We start from the raw sequence: 25,625 nt of genomic DNA, 5'->3' as shown, positions 1-25,625 counted from the left end.
GATGCCCTAGACCCCTCGATCACAGCCGGAGAATTAAATAGGCCTAAAGAAAGAAAGGGGAAATCTAAACTGCCCCAGAGCAGACCCCAAAGCAATAGGCAGCCCCCAACATATAATGACGGTGAAGCAAGATGAAAATACTAACACAGACAGAAAGATAGACTGAGGAAAAGATGGGGCCCAAGCTAGCTAGATAGAAAAGGACAGGAAGGCTGCTGTCTGCAATCCGTGAAAAACCCTATGAAAATAAGAGCCAACAGACTGACAGTGAAAAAGGCCCTGAAGACGCTAGGCTTCAAAAAAGCTAAGTCAGTACTCAGGAATATTCTGAAGACAGAGCTACCGGCAAAAGAAGATTCAGCTCACCCCAGCAGGGAATGGCAGAATACAGAAAAGCAAGGAAAACAAAAAACAAAACAAAAATGCTAACAGGCAAAACAGAAAACTTAGCTTTAGAGGAGCAGGAATCAGACTGGTGTCCTAGAAGTCCACAGAGAAATCACCCACAGGGCAGAAGGGCGTCGGCAGCCTTAAATGTTGTGAGTTCATTTTCCCCTTCACTACTGAGGCCCAAGGAACTCCCTCTTCTGGTAAAGAAAGGTAGTGAGCCTGATTATCAAACACCTGAGGCTGATGATGATGACTGGCTGAGTGGAGTTACTGACTGGATATAAGGCTGCCGACGCCCTTCTGCCCTGCGGGTGATTTCTCTGTGGGATCCTTGGAGACCAGTCTGAATTCCTGCTCCTCTAAAGCTAAGTTTGCTGCTCAGCTTTTTGCATTTGTGCTTTGACTTTGTTTTGCTTTGTTTTTCTGGATTTCTGCCATTCCCTGCTGGGGTGTGCTGAATTCCTTTAGCTCTGTCTTCTGAAAATACCTGAGTGCTGATTTCCTTTTTGAAGCCTAGCTGCTTCAGGGCCTTTTTCATATCAGCTTGTTGGCTTATTTCTTTGATAGGGTTTTAGCAGATTGCAGACAGCAGCCTTCCTGTCCTTTCCTATCTACCTAGTTTTGGGCCCCGTCTTTGCTCAGTCTATCTTTCTGTCTGTGTTAGTGTTTTCATCTTGCTTCACCATCATTATATGTTGGGGCTGCCTATTGCTTTGGTGTCTGCTCTAGGGCAGTTTAGATTTCCCCTTTCTTTCTTTAGGCCTATTTAATTCTTCGGCTGTGATCGAGGGGTCTAGGGCATCGTAGGAACCCCCCACGGCTACTGCTAGTTGTGTTGATAGGTTCAGGGGTCTGCAATCTGATAGTTGCCAACTTCTCTGGTTTTCTGGACTTAGCTTGTATTTCTGTTTTTGCCTCCTACGGTGACTCAATCATAACAGAATCACCCGCCATACCGCAGATCCTAGGGTACTCAGTAGCAGGAAAGAATTGTAAAAAAAAAAAAAAAAAAAAAGTGTATATTTTTTCCTCTATATCTCTGAGGCCGTAGGGGGAATTTTTTTTTTCTCTCAATGGAGATAAAGCAATTGTCTGATCGTGTGGAGCAGCTCGCTGCGGAAGTGCGGGGAATTTCCACCTACCTTGCTCATTCACATGCTGCTGAACCAAAGATTCCTACACCTGATGTATTTTTTGGGGATCGGTCTAAATTTTTGAATTTCAAAAATAATTGTAAATTATTTTTTGCCTTGAAGCCTAACTCGTCAGGGAGCTCCGAGCAGCAGGTTAAAATTGTCATCTCTTTGCTGCGTGGCGATCCCCAGGATTGGGCTTTTTCTTTGAAACCAGATGATCCTATTCTGACTAATGTGAACGCATTTTTTCAGGCCTTGGGGTTGTTGTATGACGAACCTAATGCCATTGATCAGGCTGAAAAGACCCTGCTGGCATTGAACCAGGGCCGTGATTCTGCAGAATTGTACTGTCAAAAATTCCGAAAGTGGGCAGTACTTACTACCTGGAATGATAATGCCTTGGCTGCTCTCTTTCGGAAGGGGTTGTCAGAAGCCATAAAAGATACTATGGTGGGATTTCCTGTTCCCTCTGGTCTTGACGATTCTATGTCATTAGCCATTCAGGTTGATCGGTGTTTGCGCGAACGCAAAGCTGCACGAGAGGTGTTGCCACCTGTTGAACAAGTGTCTGGGCCTATGCAATGTGATAGAGTTTTTTCCAGAGAGCAGCGTCAGGAGTTCAGAAGGAGTAATAAGTTGTGTTTTTTCTGTGGAGATGCCTCGCATATTATTTCTGTCTGTCCTAAACGAGAGAAACGCTTTGCACACACGTTTTCTGTTGGGGGTGTTCAACCTAAGTTTCTTCTGGCTATTACTCTGATCTGCTCCCTGTCCACATTTTCCGCCAAGGCTTTTTTGATTCGGGAGCAGCCCTAAACCTAATGGACTTGGATTTTGCTAAACGTTGTGGATTTCCGATGACACCTCTGCAAACGCCTATCCCTTTGAGGGGGATTGATGCTACTCCTTTGGCTAAAAATAAACCTCAGTTTTGGACCCAGGTGGTAATGCGGGTCGCCCCAGACCATCAAGAAAATTGCAGATTTTTGGTGTTGCATAATCTGCATGATACTATTGTTCTGGGGTTTCCCTGGTTACAAATTCACAATCCAGTTTTGGATTGGAAATCTGTGTCTGTGGTGAGTTGGGGTTGTTGGTGTGCCTTTAGTGAGGCTCCGGTGTTTTCCACCTATTCTCAGTCGCATGATGTTCCTGATTATTTGGCGGACTTTTATGATGTATTTAGTGAGAATGAGTCTGCGTCTCTGCCTCCTCATAGGAGTTATGACTGTGCAATTGAACTGAGCCCGGGGTGTAAATTTCCCAAGGGTCGGCTCTTCAATTTATCTGTACCCGAGCACGAGGCTATGCGATCCTATATTAAGGAGGCGTTGGAGAAGGGTCATATTAGACCATCCTCGTCACCCTTAGGTGCCTTTTTTTTTTGTAGCCAAAAAGGATGGATCATTAAGACCTTGTATTGATTATCGTGCCCTCAACAAAATTACTGTTAAATATCAGTATCCGTTACCCCTGATTTCTGATCTATTCTCCAGAGTTAAAGGTGCTTGCTGGTTTACCAAGCTTGACCTCAGGGGGGCGTATAATCTTATTCGCATTAAGCATGGGGATGAATGGAAGATGGCGTTTAATAATCCGGAGGGACATTTTGAGTACCTGGTGATGCCTTTTGGGCTCACTAATGCCCCTTCTGTCTTCCAGTGCTTCATGAACGATATTTTCCGAGATTTTGTCGATAAATTTTTGATTATCTATCTGGATGATATTTTGATCTTCTCCAAGGATTGGGATTCTCATGTGGAACATATTCAGACTGTGTTCCGGATCTTGAGGGAGAATTCCCTGTATGTCAAAGGATCTAAATGCCTTTTTGGAGTACAGAGGATTTCTTTTTTGGGATTTATTTTGTCCCCATCAACTATTGAAATGGACCGGGCCAAGGTACAGGCCATTTACGATTGGGTTCAGCCCACTTCTTTGAAGGCCCTCCAGAAGTTTTTGGGTTTTGCTAATTTTTATCGGAAATTTATAGCAAAATTTTCTAGTATTGCCAAGCCATTGACTGATTTGACTAAGAAGGGTGCTGATGTGTTAATTTGGTCTCCGGAGGCTGTTTCTTCCTTTCAGGAGCTGAAGCGAAGATTCACCTCCGCCCCGGTTTTGCGGCAACCTGATGTCTCACTTCCATTCCAGGTAGAGGTGGATGCTTCTGAGATTGGTGCAGGAGCTGTTTTGTCCCAAAAGGATCCTGTAACATCTAAAATGAATCCCTGTGCTTTCTTTTCCACGAAAGTTCTCTCCATCTGAACGTAACTATGATGTGGGGAATAGGGAACTGTTGGCCATGAAATGGGCATTTGAGGAGTGGAGACATTTGTTGGAGGGAGCTAAGCATCAAGTCATGGTCCTCACTGACCACAAGAATTTGATTTACCTAGAGTCGGCTAAGCGCTTGAACCCTAGACAGGCTAGGTGGGCCTTGTTTTTTAAACGTTTTGATTTTGTGGTTTCTTTTCTTCCTGGAACGAAGAATGTCAAGGCAGACACCCTCTCTAGGAGCATCTTTGGCTGATTCTCCTGTGGTGACCAAGCCTGCTACCATCTTAGGCGAAGGGGTAGTTCTTTCTGCCATCTCGCCCGATTTGAGACATGCTCTGGAAGAGTTCCAGGAGGACAAACCTGAGCATTGTCCCAGTGGAAAGTTGTATGTTCCTGACCAGTGGAAGAAGAGAGTGATGTCTGAAGTTCATTGCTCTGCTTTGGCTGGTCATCCAGGTATTTTTGGTACTAGAGATCTGGTGAGTCGGTTTTTTTGGTGGCCCTCCTTGTCTCGTGATGTCAGGAATTTTGTGCAGTCCTGTGGGACGTGCTCCTGGTCTAAATCGTGTTCTCGCTCTAGTGGGTTGTTGATGCCTTTGCCTGTCCCCAAGAGGCCATGGACCCATATTTCAATGGATTTCATCTCTGATATGCCTGTCTCTCAAAGGATGACTGTTATTTGGGTGATTTGTGATAGGTTCTCTAAGATGGTTCATCTTGTACCACTCCCTAAGTTGCCGTCTTCCTCTGAGTTGGTGCCCCTGTTTTTACAACAGGTGGTTAGTTTGCACGGGATTCCTGAGAACATTGTATCTGACAGAGGAGTCCAGTTTGTGTCTAGATTTTGGAGAACTTTCTGTTCCAGGCTGGGAATTCAGTTGTCCTTCTCCTCTGCTTTTCACCCTCAGACCAATGGGCAGACAGAGAGAACAAACCAGACCTTGGAGTCATATTTGAGATGTTTTATTTCTGCTGATCAGGATGATTGGGTTTCATTTTTGCCCTTGGCCGAATTTGCTTTAAATAATAGAGCTAGTTCTGCCACTTTGATGTCACCTTTTTTTTGTAACTTTGGGTTTCATCCTCGATTTTCTTCAGGGCAGGTGGAACCCTCTGCCTGCCCAGGTGTTGACACTGTGGTGGAGAGAATGCACCAGATCTGGGACCAAGTGGTGGATAAGTTATCTCTCTCCCAGGAAAAGGTCCAGCGGTTTTCCAACCGACATAGGACCATTGGTCCCCAGTTTAAGGTTGGTGATATGGTGTGGTTATCATCAAAAAATATTGCTATGAAGGTGGCTTCTCCTAAGTTTAAGCCTAGATTTATTGGACCTTACAAGATTGTGGAGATTATTAATCCGGTCTCTTTTCGTTTGGCTCTTCCTGTCACATTTTAAAATCCATAATGTGTTCCATAAATCTTTGTTGAAGAGGTTTGTTGAACCTGTTGTTCCGGGGGTGGCACCTCCAGACCCTGTATTGGTTGAAGGTAACATGGAATATGAGGTAGAGAAAGTACTGGATTCCCGTCTGGCTAGACGGAGACTCCAGTATTTGGTTAAGTGGAAGGGTTATGGTCAGGAGGATAATTCCTGGGTCTCTGCCTCTGATATTCATGCCAAAAGATTGGTGCGTGCCTTTCATCGGGCTCACCCTGATCGCCCTGGTGGCGTAGTTGATGGTTCAGTGACCCCTCCTCAAGGGGGCGGTACTGTTGTGAGTTCATTTTCCCCTTCACTACAGAGGCCCGAGGAACTCCCTCTTCTGGTAAAGAAAGGTAGTGAGCCTGATTATCAAACACCTGAGGCTGATGATGATGACTGGCTGAGTGGAGTTACTGACTGGATATAAGGCTGCCGACGCCCTTCTGCCCTGCGGGTGATTTCTCTGTGGGATCCTTGGAGACCAGTCTGAATTCCTGCTCCTCTAAAGCTAAGTTTGCTGCTCGGCTTTTTGCATTTGTGCTTTGACTTTGTTTTGCTTTGTTTTTCTGGATTTCTGCCATTCCCTGCTGGGGTGTGCTGAATTCCTTTAGCTCTGTCTTCTGAAAATACATGAGTGCTGATTTAGTTTTTGAAGCCTAGCTGCTTCAGGGCCTTTTTCATATCAGCTTGTTGGCTTATTTCTTTGATAGGGTTTTAGCAGATTGCAGACAGCAGCCTTCCTGTCCTTTCCTATCTAGGTAGTTTTGGGCCCCGTCTTTGCTCAGTCTATCTTTCTGTCTGTGTTAGTGTTTTCATCTTGCTTCACCGTCATTATATGTTGGGGGCTGCCTATTGCTTTGGGGTCTGCTCTGGGGCAGTTTAGATTTCCCATTTCTTTCTTTAGGCCTATTTAATTCTCCGGCTGTGATCGAGGGGTCTAGGGCATCGTATGAAACCCCCACGGCTACTGCTAGTTGTGTTGATAGGTTCAGGCGTCTGCAATCTGATAGTTGCCAACTTCTCTGGTTTTCTGGACTTAGCTTGTATTTCTGTTTTTGCCTCCTATGGTGACTCAATCATAACACTTATATACAGTCCGTGACTCCACTCAGCCAATCATCCTCATTAGGCTCAGGTGCCTGATAATCAGGCTCACTACCTTCCTTCACCAGAATAGGGAGTTCACCAGACCTCAGTGACGAAGGGGAAAATGAACTCACAACACTTAACTATAAAATCTGTCTGAGATTTCAGCTCAGTTCCATGCAAGTGAATGCTACAACATCAGGCAAAAAATTGTTCAGTGCCTGGGACAGACAAGTTAAAGCGAACCTTTCGGCAAGATTTTGTTAAGCAAACTACTATTGTCAGGTTGGCAGTGTTAAACTTATTAAAATTATACCTGGGGTCAAGAAATCCATCTTGTGGTCCTTGTGTAATCAGTGTTAGAATTTTTCAGTTAATCATATGCCCCTGTTTTGGGGCTGGACTGTAGGCAGAGGCTTATCTTCCTGTTCTAGGCCAGAGAAACCACGAAGAGACCTGGCCACAGGCTGCCCTGAAGCACAGTCTGTCTTTCTCTCTGTCTCTATAATAAGCATGTTTGTGCTTCAGGGCAGCCTTTGGGCAGGTCTCTTCTTGGTTTCTCTGGCTTAGAGCAACCAAATAAGTGTCTGCCTACAGTCCCACCCCGAAGCATGGGTGTTACGGATGTGTCAGGGGCTGCAGCCAATGCACTGCATCTGTCTGCAGAAGTTCTCAGTTGTTTGCTTTGCAGACTAGTGACCACCTCACCCGTTGCTAATGACTACACCTGGACCTGGATGTTTATAACTCCTTACTTCCTGTTGTGAGGTGCGGGTGTTATTTCCTATTTGCACTTGTCTGCTGAAGCTAGGAGCTGCAGCAGTCTGCTAGCATCCTCTGGGAGTTTGAAGGGCGTTGGTGTTTCTCTCTGGGTCTACTCAAGCTAAGTGCCCCCCTGGTTTCATTTATCTTTGCTGTCTTTAGTGTTAGTGGTAATGACTAGCGTCATCTGTCCTCCCCACTGCAGGGCTTATTGCCAGAGTCACACATGGACTAGGTATCCTCTTCTGCGATAGGTGCGGAGACCTATATAGGGATGGTAGGACAGACAGGGTGACAATAGATCATTTCAGGGGTCTCCACCTCCCCCTTCCCTAGTGTTTGGCTCCCCTTCCCTTATCCCTTTGTGTTGCACTTAGTCTGTCCTGCACTGTGCATGACATTGTGCATATCATTAACTGAACATTTTTAACACTGATTACACAAGAATTAGAAGATGGATTTTTCCACCCCAGGTATCATTTAAACCCCTTCATGACCCAGCCTACTTTGACCTTAATGACCTGGCCATTTTTTGCAATTCTGACCAGTGTCCCTTTATGAGATAATAACTCAGGAACGCTTCAACGGATCCTAGCAATTCTGAGATTTTTTTTGTGACATATTGGGCTTCATGTTAGTGGTAAAATTAGGTCAATAATTTTTGTGTTTATTTGTGAAAAAAATGGAAATTTGGTGAAAATTTTGAAAATTTTGCAATTTTCAAATTTTGAATTTTTATTCTGTTAAACCATAGAGTTATGTGACACAAAATAGTTAATAAATAACATTTCCAACATGTCTACTTTACATCAGCACAATTTTGGAAACAATTTTTTTTGTTAGGAAGTTATAAGGGTTAAAAGTTGACCAGCGATTTCTCACTTTTACAACAAAATTTACAAAACAATTTTTTTTAAGGACCACAGGGACCACCTCACATTTGAAGTCATTTTGAGGGGTCTATATGGCAAAAAATACCCAAAAGTGACACCATTCTAAAAACTGCACCCCTCAAGGTACTCAAAACCACATTCAAGAAGTTTATTAACCCTTCAGGTGCTTCACAGGAACTAAAACAACATGGAAGAAAGAAATGGACATTTTAATTTTTCCAACAAAAATTTTCTTTTAGCATCAATTTTTTCATTTTCACATGGGTAACAGGATGAATTGGAACCTAAAATCTGTTGGGTAATTTCTCCTGAGTACACCGATACCTCATATGTGGTCATAAACCACTGTTTGGGTGCATGGCAGGGCTCAGAAGAGAAGGAGCATCATTTGACTTTTTGAATGGAAAATATGCTGGAATATTTAGCGGTTGCCATGTCGCATTTGGAGAGTCCCTGTGTGCCTAAACATTGGCGCTCCCCCACAAATGACCCCATTTTGGAAACTAGGTCCTTCAAGGAACTTATCTAGATGCATCGGGAGCACTTTGAACCCCCAGGTGCTTCACAAGTTGATCCGTAATAAAAAGGACTTTTTTTCACAAAAAAATTCTTTTAGCCTCAGTTTTTTCATTTTCACATGGGCAACAGGATAACATTGATCCTTAAATTTGATGGGCAATTTCTCCTTACACCATTACTTCATATGTGGTCATAAACCACTGTTTGGGCGCACGGCAGGGCCCAGAAGGGAAGGAGCGCCATTTGACTTTTTGAATGGAAAATTAGCTCCAATGTTAGCGGACACCATGTCACGTTTGGAGAGACCCTGTGTGCCTAAACATTGGAGCTCCCCCACAAGTGACCCCATTTTGTAAACTAGACCCCCCAAGGAACTTATCTAGATGTGTGGTGAGCACTTTGAACCCCCAAATGCTTCACAGAAGTTTATAACGCAGAGCAGTGAAAATAAAAAATCATTTTTTTCCTCAAAAACGATTTTTTTAGCCAGCTATTTTTTATTTTCACAAGGCTATCAGGAGAAATTGGACCACAAAAGTTGTTGTCCAGTTTGTCCTGAGTAACCTGGCACCCCATATGTGGTCATAAACCACTGTTTGGGTGCACGGCAGGGCTCAGAAGGGAAGGAGTGCCATTTGACTTTTTGAATGGAAAATTAGCTCCAATCGATAGCGGACACCGTGTCGTGTTTGGAGAGCCCCTGTGTGCCTAAACTTTGGAGCTCCCCCAGAAATGACCCCATTTTGGAAACTAGACCCCCTAAGGAACTTATCTGGATGCATAGTGAGCACTTTTAACCCCCAGGTACTTCACAGAAGTTTATAACGCAGAGCCGTGAAAATAATTTTTTTTTCCTCAAAAAATGATTTTTTTAGCTGGTACCCCCTATGTGGGGGGAACCACTGTTCAGGCACACATCAGGACTCAGAAGGAAAGTAGTGATGTTTTGAATTGCCGACTTTGATGGAATGGTCTGCTGGCGTCATGTACGTTTGCAGAGCCCCTGATGTGCCTAAACAGTAGAAACTCCCCACAAGTGACCTCATTTAATTTTGGAAACTAGAGCCCCAAGGAACTTACCTAGATGTGTGGTGAGCATTTTGAACCCCCAAGTGCTTCACAGAAGTTTATAACGCAGAGCTGTGAAAATAAAAAATCTTTTTTTTCCTCAAGAAATGATTTTTAGCCCACAATTTTTTATTTTCACAAAGGTAACAGGATAAATTGGACCTCAAAAGTTGTTGTCCAGTTTGTCCTGAGTACGCTGGGGCTCGGAAAGAAAGTAGTGAGGTTTTGAAATGCCGACTTGATGGAATGGTCTGCGGGCGTCATGTTACCTTTGCAGAGCCTCTGATGTTCCTAAACAGTGGAAACCCCCCACAAGTGACCCCATTTTGGAAACTAGCCCACCCAAAGAACTTATCTAGATGTGTGGTGAGCACTTTGAACCCCCAAGTGCTTCACAGAAGTTTATAACGCAGAGTTGTGAAAATAAAAAATCATTTTTTTCCTCAAAAAATGATTTATTTTAGCCCGCAATTTTTTATTTTCATAAGGGTAACTGGAGAAGTTCAACCCCTAAAGTTTTTGTCCAGTTTGTCCTGAGTATGCTGGTACCCCATATGTGGGGAGAACCACTCTTTGGGCACACATCGGGGCTCGGAATGGAAGTAGTGACATTTTGAAATGCCGACAAGATGGAATGGTCTGCGGGCATCATGTTACGTTTGCAGAGCCCCTGATGTTCCTAAACAGTGGAAACCCCCCACAAATGACCCCATTTTAGAAACTAGACTGCCCAAAGAACTTATCTAGATTTGTGGTGAGCACTTTGAATCCCCAAGTGCTTCACAGAAGTTTATAACGCAGAGCCGTTAAAATAAAAAATCATTTTTTTTCCACAAAAATAATTTTTTTAGCCCCCATTTTTTTATTTTCTCAAGGATAATAGGAGAAATTAGACCCCCAAACTTGTTTTGCAATTTTTACTGAGTACGCTGATACCCCATATGTGGGGGTAAACCACTGTTTGAGCACACGTCGAGGCTCGGAATGGAGGGAGCACTGTTTCACTTTTTGAACACAAAATTTGCTGGAATAAATTGTGGCGCCATGTCACGTTTGGAGACCCCATGATGTGCCTAAACAGTGGAAACCCCTCAATTCTAACTCCAACCCTAACCCCAACACACCCCTAACCCTAATCCCAAAACTAATCATAACCCTAACCACAACACACCCCTAACCTTAATCCCAACTCTAACAGTAACCACAAGCCTAACCGTAATCCCAACCCCAATCCACCCCTAACCCTAATCTTAACCCTAATTCCAACCCTAACCCTAGTTACAACCCTAACCCTAATCTCAACCCTAACTCCAACCCTAACCCTAATTCCAACCCTAACCCTATTTCTAACCCTAACCCTATTTCTAACCCTAACCCTAATTCCAACCCTAACCCTATTTCCAACCCTAACCCTAATTCTAACCCTAATGGAAAAATAAAAATATTTTCTTTATTTTATTATTTGTGCCTACCTATGGGGGTGATAAATGGAGGGTTTATTTACTATTTTTTTATTTTGATCACTTTGAAAGTTTATTTTAGTGATCAAAATGAATGAATGAATCTGCAGCGTTACAGATTCCAGCAGGCACACTGCACATGTGCCTGCCATTTTCCAAGATGGCGGCGCCCATGATCCGGGACAGCGGGACACTGGGATGGCCAGAGGGACATCAGAGGTACCGGGGGTGAGGGGGGATTGGAAGGTGGGGAGAGCGGAGGGAAGGCGGGGGAGCAGATGATGACAGCGACAGCCGATCAGTGCCTTCAGGTAGTGGTGACAGCCGATCGGCCCCGTGAGTCGTGGGGGGGGTCGGTTCTTGGTCTACAGTCATGGCAGATGGCTAAATTTCATTGGTGAAATATTACAATTCCTCTGATTGGCTGTCACTTTTAACAGCCAATCAGAGCGATCGTTTCTATGGGGGGCGAAGCCACCCCCCCTGGGGTGAAGTACAAAGCCCCTTGTACCTGCGGGTCAGGTGACCTTTCAGTGACCCCGCTCAACCCGACCCACAGGGGGGCTATCAATTCATGACACAGCGTATGCATCATGGGTGGGATTGGCACCGACTTTCATGATGCATACGCTGTGTCAAAGGTCGGGAAGGGGTTAATAGTTTAATACTGCCAACCTGACAATGTCTGTAGTTTATGTAGCAAACTCCTGCTGACAAGTTCACTTTAAATATTTCATTAATCTTTTACTAGAGTTTCAAGCTATATATTGTTGGAAATTGTTTCCTCAGAGGGGAACAGACTTGGACTAGTGCCAGCTGTTGGAAGTAGCAATCCTAATGGTCAATATTGATCTTTTAACGAGCTTTGCCACTTTTTTTTTATTAAAGCCAGATTGCTCCTCCTCAGTGTACAGCAAGAGATCTGATTTGGCTGTCTGTGTCTTCTTATCTTGACATGTCAAGCATGTCACTTTTCACAAGGGAAAACGTTTCTCATTAGAAGCTATATGTAACAAGAGGAGAGAAGGATCCAGCTAGAAAATAGCAGTCTAAAAAATAACTTTTAATCCATTATTTAAAACATGGACGGCACAAAGTTGTCAGGCAAAAAAACACATTGTTGTCAGATCAACGCGTTTCGACTTTGCAGTCTTCGACAAGATCTGTCTACTAGATGAAACATGCATAATTATATACAAGGAAGTTGAACATGATTGGTCAGACAATACATATAATTTGAATAATTTGAATATCCTATAAAAACATAATACATGCAAGAAAAAAAACAAAACATTTTTTTAAAAATAAAAAATATATGATAAAAATCACACAAGAAAAAAAGAATATAGAGAACAGGTCTAACAAAAAAAATCCTTTGTACTCAAGACCTTCAGTCTTAGATGGGTTTCAAGATTTGATTGAGAAAGATTTATTGGAGTTAAAAAATCAAATGGATAAAAAAATTTTTTCCAAACAACAAAAAAAATCTGTCCTATAAGGAGAAACAGGCTCTATATGATCTTAAAAATAACAAAGCAAAAATAGTAGAAAAGAGCGGCACTCACCGGGTAGTGTAGTCAAGGCTTTATTATAAAAGCATATCAGCGGGAGAACGGGTGCAAAAAGGAGATAGCAATGACGATCGTTTCTACAGGTTACATCCTATGCGGATTAGATTATTTTCCATGAATGTGCAACTAAGGGTAAAACAGTTGTATTGCCAGCTGCGTCTCTTTTATACACATATGATGGTTCGGATGTGTGGACTATTGTGATGGTGCTCGCCTTCTATTTCTGGACTCTATATTAAAAATAACAAAGATCTCATTATAAAAGAATCAGACAAGGGGGGCTCAATAGTTTTATTAAATGCTAGATTATATAAAAAAAATTGATTTTTCTGGATTTAGACAATAAGGATATCTATGAGTAGATGTTCTGTGATCCCACTGACGATTTCAATTTGGTTCTATTCAACCTGTTACAAGAGGACTTACATATGCAAGCTATTGATATAAAAAATTCTGATTTTTTATTTAATGATCACCCAATTATTCCCATATACCATGCGCTCCCCAAGGTCCATAAACACACATTCCCACCTCCTATGAGGCCAGATGTGGCGGGTATTGGATCCTTGGGTAAGCGCTTGGGATCTTGGGTGGATTTCCACCTTCAGCCACTTGTACAGGCTCTTCCTGGATATATTAGAGATTCCAAGTTTCTAATCACTATCTTTAATTATTACACATGGCAAACCAATTTTTCATGGCTTTCTTGTGATGTTGTGGGGCTATATCCCTCTATCCCTCACAATATAGCCCTACAGAGTTTATCTTTCCATTTGGATAAGTATGGTCTTTATGATACTGCTACATGTGAAGTTATCTTATTTGCAGTTGATTTTTTGTTATCCCATAATTATTTCAGGTTTGATAATCGTTTTATTACAGAGAAGCAGAGTCAGCATGGGAGCCAAATTCTCCCCTTCATTGGCTAACCTCATTATGGCACATTGGGAAGAATTATTTTTATACAATGATGACAACCCTAACAGTAACCAAATCATATGGTATGGTCGTTATATTGATGACCTCCTCCTGGTGTGGGAGAGTACACAGGAGGAGGCCATAAAGTTTGTCAGCTACATTAACAATAGCCATATAATAATTTTTTAATTATTTTTTTGGACCTGACTTTAACTGCTGACCATTCAGTGATTATTTCACTTTACTATAAGCCCACAGCCAGTAATTCTACTCTAATGGCGAGTTCTTGTCATCCCAAACACGTTGTGAAAAATATCCCTTGTGGTGAATTGATCAGATTGCGGCACAATTGCAGCAATCTATCCACTTTTTTGGATGAATCTAAAAAAGCCTGTATAACATTATCAGAGCGTGGGTATTCAGAGGAGGATTTAAACTTTGCTAGAAACAAGGTAATAAAAATGGATAGAAAAAACCTTCTAAAAAATGAAAAAACCTAAATTTTGCAACAGTCTTTATTCTTCAGGGATTACTTTTACTTCTAATTTTAGTTCTCAATATAATAAAATAGTAACCATTATAAAGAAATATTTACCCCTTTTGAATCAGGATAAAAAATTAAAGGAGGTTTTAAAACATCCTGTGCGATTTGTACCCAGAAAAGCTCCCACTTTGGGCTCTATACTTTCACCCAGCGTTTTTATTGATTCAGATGCTTCTTTTTCCCAGAAAAACTGGCTTAATTTAAAAGGCTTTTATAAGTGTGGAGCCAACAGATGTAAGGCTAGCAATTATGCAAGAAAAACTGACAAATTTTTTTCAACTCAAGATTCCAGCATTTTTTACATTAATGACTACATAAATTGTAATACACCTTATGTAGTTTATCAGGTGGAGGGTATTTCCTGTAAACTACAATATATCGGATGTACTACATGTCCACTTAAGGTCCGCATCAGAAAATATTTGGCTGATGCAGTTAACCCTAATGTGATTGCACCATCTGCGGTGTCTAAACACTTTGCTAGTCATCATAAAGGTAGCCTTAACTCCTTCAGATTGAATACAATTGAAAAAGTCCACAAACCACACCGAGGTGGCAATTATAAAACGCAAGTTATTATGCAGGGATTCTTTTTGAATTTTCACATTGAATACAAGGGTACCGCTGGGCTTGAACAATAGACAAGATTTAATTAAATACTATAATTGATTTAGTTCATCTTATAAGCATTTCTTGTCATTATAAAATTGTTTTTTTTATTTCTCTTTTTTTTGGAAAGGTTCTCTATATTCTTTTTTTCTTGTCTGATTTTTATCATATATTTTTTATTCTTAAAAAAATTGTTTTGTTTTTTTCTTGCATGTATTATGTTTTTATAGGATATTCAAATTATTCAAATTATGTGTATTGTCTGACCAATCATGTTCAACTTCCTTGTATATAATTATGCATGTTTCATCTAGTAGGCAGATCTTGACAAAGACTACCAAGTCAAAACGCGTTCATCCGACAACAATGTGTTTTTTTGCCTGACAACTTTGTGCCGTCCATGTTTTAAATAATGGATTAAAAGTTATTTTTTAGTCTGCTATTTTCTCGCTGGATCCTTCCCTCCATATGTTTGCATCAATGGAACCGTGCTGAGTGCCAGCTGTCTAAGGGCCCCGTCACACACAGTGAGATCGCCAGTGAGATCGCTGAATTTGTGATGCCACAGTGATCTCGCCAGCGAAATCGCTGTGTGTGACATGTATCAGCAAGAGGACCCTCTGCTGGGTATAGCTGATCACACGCGAACGTCCTGGGCCGTTTTTTGATCGTTGGTCTCCCGCTAGCCAGCACTCATTGCTGCGTGTGGCAGCGGGAAACCATCAATCAGCGATGCTGGGAGCTGGTTTCCAATGTAAACAGCAGGTATCTAAGAGCCGCACGGCTCTTAGTTACCCGCTGTTTACCTTGGAAACCAGCTTGCTCGCTGGTCCCGATCGCTGGTGGGTCTGTCTATGTGACAGCTCACCATCAATCAGCTAACTATGTCCCAGCAATCCCATCCATGTCAGATCGTTGGTGGGATCGCTGGGACATTGAAGATTGTAACGGGGCCTTAACGAGGAGTCTGCACAGTGGTGAGCTGACTTCAGTTTTTTTTTTTGTTCATTAGAAGCTATATGTACATTTAGGACTGAGAGGATAAATGCAATTATAGCTGTTCACTTTATCATTGATTAATTTGAGTTAGAAATGCTTGGTTTGTTTAAAGGCATTGTCAAGTGAAAACAACCTGTTTCTGTCTTAAATTGGGGCATATGGAGATAATAGAGCGTGGTCCTACCTCATATATAAGCTAGAAAGGAAAACCTATTTATATTGGAGACTTCTTGTCAGGAACACCGCACTGCACTGGCTCACTGAGCCAGTGCGCATGTCCTGATCACAAGCCTGTGCCCAAAGATACCTGTGGAGCGGGGCAGCAGTGGTGGCGATGCATGCTCCAGGCTCACAGGACCCGTGTCACTGAAGGTAGAAAGCAGTGAAGGACCTACGATCATGTGACTGCAGGGGGCGGGGCTTAGCGTCCTGCTGCTGGAGATAAGTGCAGGGTTCTACTACAAGGATAATCAAATCAGACAAACGGGGGTCATACACAGAGAGAGCAGTGCGTTACCAGAGGGACAAGCAGAGAGTAGTCAGAATGTAAGCAATGAGTCATACACGGAGATAGCAGCAAAGTACAAGAGGGGCAATCAGAGACTAGACAGGACATAGGCAATGAGTCAGAAACCAGAGAAGCAGATAAACAGTACAGAATCAAGAGACAAACTCACAACAGGGAACAGAACCATAAGTTCTTAAGTAAGCTAGAAGACAATCAGAAGGCACTGGCACACAGGGGTCACCACACTCGGCCAAAGGTAAAAGTATACCTGACAGGGATTGGAGTCTCCCAGGGCTATAAGAAGCCCTCCTTGAGCCAAAGAGAGGCTACAATAATTAACCTCCGGCGTGCAGGTCAAGCCTGCACTGAGCCCAAGACATTAACCCCTGACGTGCAGGTCAAAACCTGCACTGGGATCATGACAGTACCCCCTCTCCACGGGGGGGCCTCTGGACCCCCAGGCTTCCCCGGGTATTTGGCATGGAAAGCCCGAACCAGGCGATCTGCATGTACAGAGTGAGCAGGAACCCACGAGTGATCCTCTGGTCCATATCCCTTCCAGTGGACCAGGTACTGCAAGGCGTGGCGCACCCGCCGAGAGTCCACAATATGTCCGACCTCATACTCCAAGTGACCCTCCACAAACACTGGAGGAACAACAAGCTCGGAGTCCTCCTTGACAGACCCCACGGGATTCAACAGCGATTTATGGAACACATTGGATATTTTGAAGGAGGCGGGTAGATGCAGCCTATATGCCACTGGGTTGACTATTTCCACAATCTCATAAGGGCCAATGAACTTTGGTCCCAATTTAGCTGATGGCACCTTCAAGTTGATGCTACGTGTGGAAAGCCAAGCCTTCTCCCCTACCTGAAACATGTGTCCCGGGGCTCTCTTTTTGTCAGCAAAATATTTATACCTCCCCTGGGCCCGAGAGATATTACGCCGAACTTCAGCCCAGAGGTTTTTTAACCATTGAACGGATCCCTCCGCCCCTGGACAACCGGAATCCACCCGTGAAAACGCCCCAAAATGAGGATTAAACCCATAATTGACCAGGAATGGGGACATGTTGGTGGATTGATTCACCCGGCTGTTAAAAGCAAACTCCGCCAACGGTAACGCATCACACCAATCCTCCTGTTTGATGGAGGTCAGACACCTGAGAATCTGTTCCAGGGATTGATTGGTGCGTTCTGTCTGACCATTACTCTCTGGGTGATTTGCAGAGGAGAAGGAGAGTGAGATGCCCAATTTCTTACAGAATGCCCTGCAAAATTTGGCCACAAACTGCACACCTCTGTCAGACACAACATACAGGGGTACCCCATGCAATCGGACCACATGCAGCACAAACAACCTTGACAATGTTGCTTCTGAGGGTAATGCTGCCAAGGGAATGAAATGGGCTTGTTTCAAAAACCTGTCCACCACCACCCAGATCACGGTATTGCCCCTGGATGGTGGAAGACCGGTAATAAAGTCCATGGAGAGATGAGTCCATGGCCTATCAGGAACCGGTAACGGTATGAGTTCCCTAGCCGGCCGGTTATGCAAGCTTTTGGAACGGGCACAAACTTCACAAGCAGAAATGAATTTCTTGACATCGGACCCAAGTGAAGGCTACCAAAAAGCCATAGCTACTGCCTCTCTAGTGGCCGTGATACTGGGATGAGCACTCAGCCTAGAATCATGAAACTCCTGCAGAAGTCTAGGCCGCGATAAATCTGGAACAAACAATTTATCTCCTGGCCTGGCCGCCGGAGCTAGTGACTGGGCCCTCTTAATTTCTTGTTCCATTTCTGACGAGACCCCCGCCACTACCACCCCCGGGCGAAGAATGGAGGACGGCGGCTCGGGGGGAGACATTGGGTCAAAACTTCTGGACAGCGCATGCGCTTTATCATTTTTGGACCCTGGTCGAAAAGTAATTGAGAATTGAAAGCGTGAAAAAAAAGTGACCAACGGGCTTGTCTATGAGTAAGCCTCTTAGCAGATTCAAGGTATGCCAAATTTTTGTGATCAGTGATAACCGTGATCGGGTGAGCCGCCCCTTCCAAAAAGTGCCTCCATTCTTCGAATGCAAGCTTGACCGCAAGAAGTTCTTTATTGCCTACATCATAGTTTCTCTCGGCGGATGAGAACTTCTTGGAGAAAGCACAGGGTTTAAGATTAGTAAGGGTGGCCGGACCCTGGGACAACACTGTCCCCACCCCTACTTCAGAAGCATCCAGTTCCACAATAAATGGTTTGGACGTGTCTGGCTGAACCAACACCGGGGCGGACATGAAACATTTCTTAAGAGCTGAGAAGGACTCCTTAGCGAGTTCTGACCAATTTTTTTACATCAGACCCCTTCTGGGTAAGATCCGTAAGTGGTTTAACCACTTGAGAGAAACTTTTAATGAATCTCCTGTAATAGTTCGCAAATCCCAAGAAGCGCTGGAGCCTCTTGAGATCACGAGGCTGAACCCAGTCTGCGATCGCCAGCACCTTCTTAGGGTCCATACGAAACCCCTCACAAGAAACAATCAGCCCCAAAAAAGGCAGTTTCTGTACGAAAAACAAACATTTTTCCAATTTAGCAAACAAGTGGTTCTCCCTGAGTCTCTGGGGAACTGTCTGTAGATGTTGCAAGTGAGACAGACTGTCCGGGGAATACACCAAAATGTCATCCAAATAAATGACAACAAAACAGCCTATCAGGTCAGAAAACACAACATTGATAAAGTTTTGGAAAACAGCGGGGGCATTAGATAACCCAAACTGCATAACCAGGTTTTCAAAGAGTCCCTCTGATGTGAGGAATGCAGTTTTCCACTCGTCCCCTTCCCGAACCATTATCAGGTTGTAGGCCCCCAAAGATCTAATTTGGAGAATCATTGGGCCCCAGATAGCTGGTTACATAAGTCTGGGATGAGGGGAAGTGGATAAGTGTTCCTAACCATTATCTTGCTAAGTTCCCAAAAGTCGAGGCACGGCCGCAAACCACCATCTCTCTTCTTCACAAAGAAGAATCCTGCTGCCACGGGTGACACAGAAAGCCTGATATGCCCTTTGCTAAGACTCTCAGCTACAGTATGTACTCCTTCATGGCTTGGCGCTCATGCCCAGAAAAATTGAACAATCGAGCCTTAGGTAACTTGGCTCCGGGTACTAAATCAATGGCACAATTGTAGGGTCTATGTGGTGGCAGCGCCTCCGCCTCGCTTTCGGAAAATACGTCTTCGAAATCCTTCAGGTACTCCGGAGCACCTTCCAGACCGATAGACGACACAGATACGGTTTTAACAGAGTTAACAAGAGGCCCCAGGTTACAACATTTATCTTTGCATCCCCATTGAGTGAGCTCCCCTGTCACCCAATCAATGGTAGGATTATGGCATTGTAGCCAAGGCATCCCCAGTACCAGTCCTGTTGGCAAGTTATCTAACACAAGACAAGTTAATTTTTCCACATGAGTGGGATCCACTTTCAGAGAAAAAAGTCCAGACCTGTAACAGATACCATCCCGGGTAAGAGAGGATGAGTTAATTGCCACAAGTTTAACAGGGTCCTGAAGCCTGACTGTCCCTATCTTATTAAGAGCTATAATCCGGGCATCAATCAGGTTAACAGCAGAGCCACAGTCAACAAAGGCGGTAGTCTGAACAGGACCATCAACAAGATCCAGTTCCACCCGAAGCACAATTTTTGCAAGTGAGGAAAAAGGTACCTGAAGGTCTGGGTAGCCTCCTCGATTACTACCCAGACCTAGTCGTTTTCCCACCAACTTGGAGGATGACGGACAGGAGGGGAAGTCCTTCTTCCAATGTCCAGATTCCCCACAATAAAAACACAACTGCTTCTCCCGGTGGCGTCTTCTTTCCTTCTCCTCACAGGTGACAGCGCTCACCTCCATAGCCTCAGGAGGAGTTCGGGTCTCACCTCCACTGGGGAATAAAGAGGTTTCGAGTTGCATCACCCCTCTTGCTCGCAGTCTGCGATCCATACGAACCACTTGGGTCATGGCATCCTCCAGGGAGTCAGGTGGAAGATGAAGTGCCAGGGCATCCTTCAGACGTTCACACAAGCCTCTACGGAACAACCCCCGAAGGGCGGCATCACTCCAAGAAATCTCAGCTGCCCAACGTCTAAATTCAGAACAGAGCCTCTCGGCCGAGTGCTTCCCCTGACAGACACTCATCACCTTGTCCTCAGCCAAACACACTCTATCGGGCTCATAGTAAATAAGCCCTAAGGCTTCAAAAAACGCATCCACAGTCATTCTCTCTGGGGCAGAAGAGGAAAGAGAAAATGCCCAGGCCTACGGGGCCCCTCTAAGCAGGGAAATAATCACCCCCACCCTCTGTTTCTCATCCCCAGAGGAGCAGGGTCTCAAGGAGAAAAAGAGCTTACAGCCCTCCTTAAACACTCTAAAATCATTTTTGTTACCAGCAAACGTATCTGGTAACTTAACCGGGGATTTGGGTGAGACTAAAATGACATCTCTAGTCCCCACCTGCTGAAACCCATCGGAAAGCATCCCCTGAACCAAGTCCGCAACCTGCCATTGGGACTGGGTCAGAGTTTGGTGTACTAAACTTAGCTTCCGCAGTGACTGAGTCAAGCATTTCACCTGCTCAGATAAAGCATGCATTGGGTCCATGCTGCAGAAGTGAGAGAAAAAAAAAGTTCACGGTCAGTAATAATGTCAGAAACACCGCACTGCACTTGCTCACTGAGCCAGTGCACATGTCCTGAGTACAAAACTGTGCCCAAAGATACCTGTGGAGCAGGGCAGCAGTGGTGATGATGCATGCTCCAGGCTCACAGGACCTGTGTCACTGAAGGTAGAAAGCAGTGAAGGACCTAGGATCATGTGACTGCAGGGGGCGGAGCTTAGAGTCCTGCTGCTGGAGATAAGTGCAGGATTCTACTACAGGGATAATCAAATCAGACAAACGGGGGTCATACACAGAGAGAGCAGCGCGGTACCAGAGGGACAAGCAGAGAGTAGTCAGAACGTAAGCAATGAGTCATACACAGAGATAGCAGCAAAGTACAAGAGTGGTAATCAGAGACTAGTCAGGACATAGGCAATGAGTCAGAAACCAGAGAAGCATATAAACAGTACAGAATCAAGAGACAAACTCACAACAGGGGACAGAACTGGGTCAGAACCATATAAGCAAGCTAGAAGACAGTCAGAAGGCACAGGCACACAGGGGGTCACCACACTCGGCCAAAGGCAAAATTATACCTGACAGGGATTGGTGTCTCCCAGGGCTATAAGAAGCCCTCCTTGAGCCAAAGAGAGGCTACAATAATTAACCCCCGGCGTGCAGGTTAAGCCTGCACTGAGCCCAAGACATTAACCCCTGACGTGCAGGTCAAAACCTGCACTGGGATCATGATACTTCTCTTTTGGTCTTCTGAAGCTATCTTTTGTATTACATGGACTTGTATCACTACATTTGCCCCATTACCTACATTTTAAAAATGGTTGTTTCTAATGAAGCAATCCCTTGAAAGATACAGTGCATTTCGAGTTAGCAATGAGTAAAAAAAGAAAAATACACTGTGCCCAGCAATACGCCATTGATGTGTTTTCTTTTTATTTTTGTAAGAGGGTCAGGGCCTAGCCCTGTAAATGTTGTTGCTACTAGTTACCTGTATATGATTGCCATATTTGTATGTGTCATGAATGTATATAATTGTGACGTATTTACATATCTGTGAATTATATGTAAGTTAGGGACAGTGCAGTTAGGGAAAAGGGCACTAGATGGGGGCACTGAGTACGCTGCATAGGAAAGCATAGTTGTAGGATACTTTAGAGGTTAATTGTAGGAGTGGTAGCTGGGAATTAGCTGGACATATTTCCTAGTTATAGTCAGATGGGGGTAGACCCCTGGTGTGCTCAGATGGCCTTGGGGCCTGAGCTGCAGGAGATTAGTCAGTTGGGGGTAGACCCCTGGTGCAGCTCAGATGGTCTTGTGCCTGAGCTGCATAGTTGCCACACAAGTTGTGAAGTGGAACCCCAGTCTTCCATAGTAGATGGCGGAAGAATTGAGCAGAGAAAAGTGTATGGTATCTGCAGCAACATAGAGAAGTCAGTGAAGAAATTACTGATGAAGTTGCAACAGAAGTCTGGATGCTGAAGAAGTAGTCGAGTGAGCCACTAGCGAGTGTGCGGGCAGGATGACCAAGATGATTATTTACGTGTCTGGGCTGAAGTCAGTTCCAGGGAGATAGGTTGAAGTGCCATTTTCACTGGGCTCCTCATCCATTGTAACTTTGTGGTACATTCTGGTGAAGCAGGAGAAGCTAGGGAAAGCTAAAGAAAATGTATTGCTGGTACCATATCAAGTGTGTTAAAGGTGTATTGGATGTGCTGTGTCCTGAAGAGAATAAATCTTTCTTGTTTGAAGTTATCCTGGGCTCTGCCTCCAGCCCTTTGAACTCCAAGAAGAATGTGGGACGCACCAGGGAAGAAGCAGCAAACAGCACATCACAGTGAGTATGGAATGTACTGATGTGTCTACCACATTATTACATTTTCTACACCCTAAAACTTTGCAAACCTCAAATCATTAATCAGTAGATGCATGTATAGAGCAGTTGTACTCTCTCCCTAGACATGTCTCTACATTTGCAGTCTACAATAGATGATAATTGCTTTAATCACAGGCAGATTTGCTTTTATAAGGCTAAAGCGCCTTTTATTTTAATTAAAATCAAATTGTTTCACCTCAGTAAAGAAAAAAAGATAATCTAATAGTTTTTTTCATGTCACACATGGATTAGACTCTTGAATTTAAACAAATGCCATTTCTTGAAGAGGACTGGAAAGCTCTTCTTAAATCCTCTTGACATTTTATTTGTATTCTTAATAAAGAAAAATATTAAGGAGAAAGAACTCAACCACACAAAGTAAATCCTGCATAATAAGAATAGCATCCACTGAGATTTACAGACAAGGTACTGTATTGCCGTAGCTCATTGGCATTATTTTCTAATTGTCATGTTTCATTGTTAATACACTTTTGTGACATGGGGGAAGAGATTCATTGTTGTGGCAGAGATAAGATAGCAACCAGTCTTGTTGTAAACGATGGTAGGGTTGTAAGACACTCACAGGATGGAGTGTGGCACATGTTGCAGTCACTTTCATGTTGGCTGTAACATTGGGGATTTCCCAATTAAAGCAGAATAATAAGACAAAACCGTCTCTTTGCAGCCGGAGCAACCTTACTCTTCACAAGAGGCACTTCACCTTATTTAAATGCTTACCCTCTCCTTTCACACAGGCTTCACTGGCATCCGACAGGACATTAGCACTCACTGTCTTCTGTTTTGCCTCACTGTTAAGATGGTTTTATCTTTCTCAATCTCCCATGCTCCCACTGTTACACTCTTAAGGTCCTCACCATTTCCATGGTGCTCACTTTCTCTGTTCGGTGGTATGGCTCTCTCTGGAGATTTTTTATCTTTCATCTGGCCATCTCAATACAACTTACTTCAGGCACCTGGTTTTACACTTTCTGGCAACACACCTGACACTTGAGACAACTGACTCTCACTCTCTCCTCACAACTCCCACCATTTACTAATAAGACACAATGGCAGGCTTCTAGCTTTCCCCATCTCCCATTTAACTACAGGGCCAGATATTTGCTACAACTGCTTTGCCTTATAGGTGAGCCTCTACTCCTTCTAGGATAGTCACAGATGAAATCTTTCTTCTAAGTGTGAAAGACTGAGGCAGCACAATGAGTGTGATGTGCTTATATTTCTATTTCAAGTCATAGGTTCTTTTGGAAGTGGAGCCTCACCTGCTGCTTATGCCCTCTTTATCCTACCATGGTTGGAAAGAAGCTGTCTTTTAACCCCTTTACTCCCAAGGGTGGTTTGCATGTTAATGACCGGGCCAATTTTTACAATTAGGACAACTATCGCTTTACGAGGTAATAATTCTGGAACACTTCAATGGATCTTGGCGATTCTGAGACTGTTTTCTAGCGACATATTGTACTTCACTTTAGTGGTAACATTTCTTCACTATAACTTGCGTTTATTTGTGTAAAAAATGGAAATTCAGCAAAAATTTGGAAAATTTTGCAATTTTCAAAATTTGAATTTTTATGCCCTTAAAACAGGGAAATATGTCACACAAAATTGTTAATAAATAACATTTCCCACATGTCTACTTTGCAACAGCACAATTTTGGAAACAATTTTTTTGTTGTTAGGAAGTTATAAGGGTTAAAAGTTGACCAGCGATTTCTTATTTTTACAGCAAAATGTACAAAACCATTTTTATTTGGGACCACCTCACATTTGAAGTCACTTTTAGGGGGTTTATATGGCAGAAAATACCCAAAAGTGACACCATTCTAAAAACTGCACCCCTCAAGCTGATCAAAACCACATTCAAGAAGTTAATTAACACTTCAGGTATTTCACAGAAGCAGAAGCAACGTGGAAGGAAAAAATGAACATTTAACTTTTTAGTCACAAAAACATGTTGCATTTGATGAGTCTCTGATGTGCCTAAACAGAGGAAACCCCCCACAAGTGACCCTATTTTGGAACCTAGACCCCCTAAGGAACTTATCTAGATGTGTGGTGAGCACGTTTAATCCGGAATGGCTTCACAGAAGTTTATAACGCCCGGGCGTGAAAATAAAAAATCATATTTTTTCCACAAACATAACATAGTAACATAGTAACATAGTTATTAAGGTTGAAGGGAGACTTTAAGTCCATCTAGTTCAACCCATATCCTATCCTAACTTGCCCTAACATGTTGATCCAGAGGAAGGCAAAAAAACCCCATGTGGCAACAGTAAGCTTCACATTGGGGAAAAAATTCCTTCCCGACTCCACATACGGCAATCAGACTAGCTCCCTGGATCAACGCAATATTAAGGAGACTAGTGTATATACCCTGTAATATTATACTTTTCAAGAAAGGCATCCAGTCCCTTCTTAAATTTTAGTAGTGAATCACTCATTACAACATCATATGGCAGAGAGTTCCATAGTCTCACTGCTCTTACAGTAAAGAATCCGCGTCTGTGAGTATGCTTAAACCTTCTTTCCTCCAGACGTAGAGGATGCCCCCTTGTCCCCGTCACAGGTCTAAGAGTAAAAAGATCATTAGAAAGGTCTTTGTATTGTCCCCACATATATTTATACATTGTAATAAGATCACCCCTAAGCCTTCGATTCTCCAAACTAAATAACCCCAAGTGTAATAACCTGTCTTGGTATTGCAGACCCCCTAGTTCCCTAACAACCTTGGTCGCTCTTCTCTGCACCCGCTCCAGTTCAGCTATGTCTTTCTTATACACCGGAGACCAGAACTGTACACAGTATTCTAAGTGTGGTTGCACTAGTGACTTATATAGAGGTAAAATTATGTTCTCCTCATGAGCATCTATGCCTCTTTTAATGCATCCCATTATTTT

The sequence above is a fragment of the Dendrobates tinctorius genome, unplaced genomic scaffold, assembly GCF_039654945.1.
Source record: "Dendrobates tinctorius isolate UK_male_01 unplaced genomic scaffold, ASM3965494v1 ptg000046l, whole genome shotgun sequence".
Taxonomy (NCBI): domain Eukaryota; kingdom Metazoa; phylum Chordata; class Amphibia; order Anura; family Dendrobatidae; genus Dendrobates; species Dendrobates tinctorius.
This window is presented reverse-complemented; position numbering follows the sequence as displayed.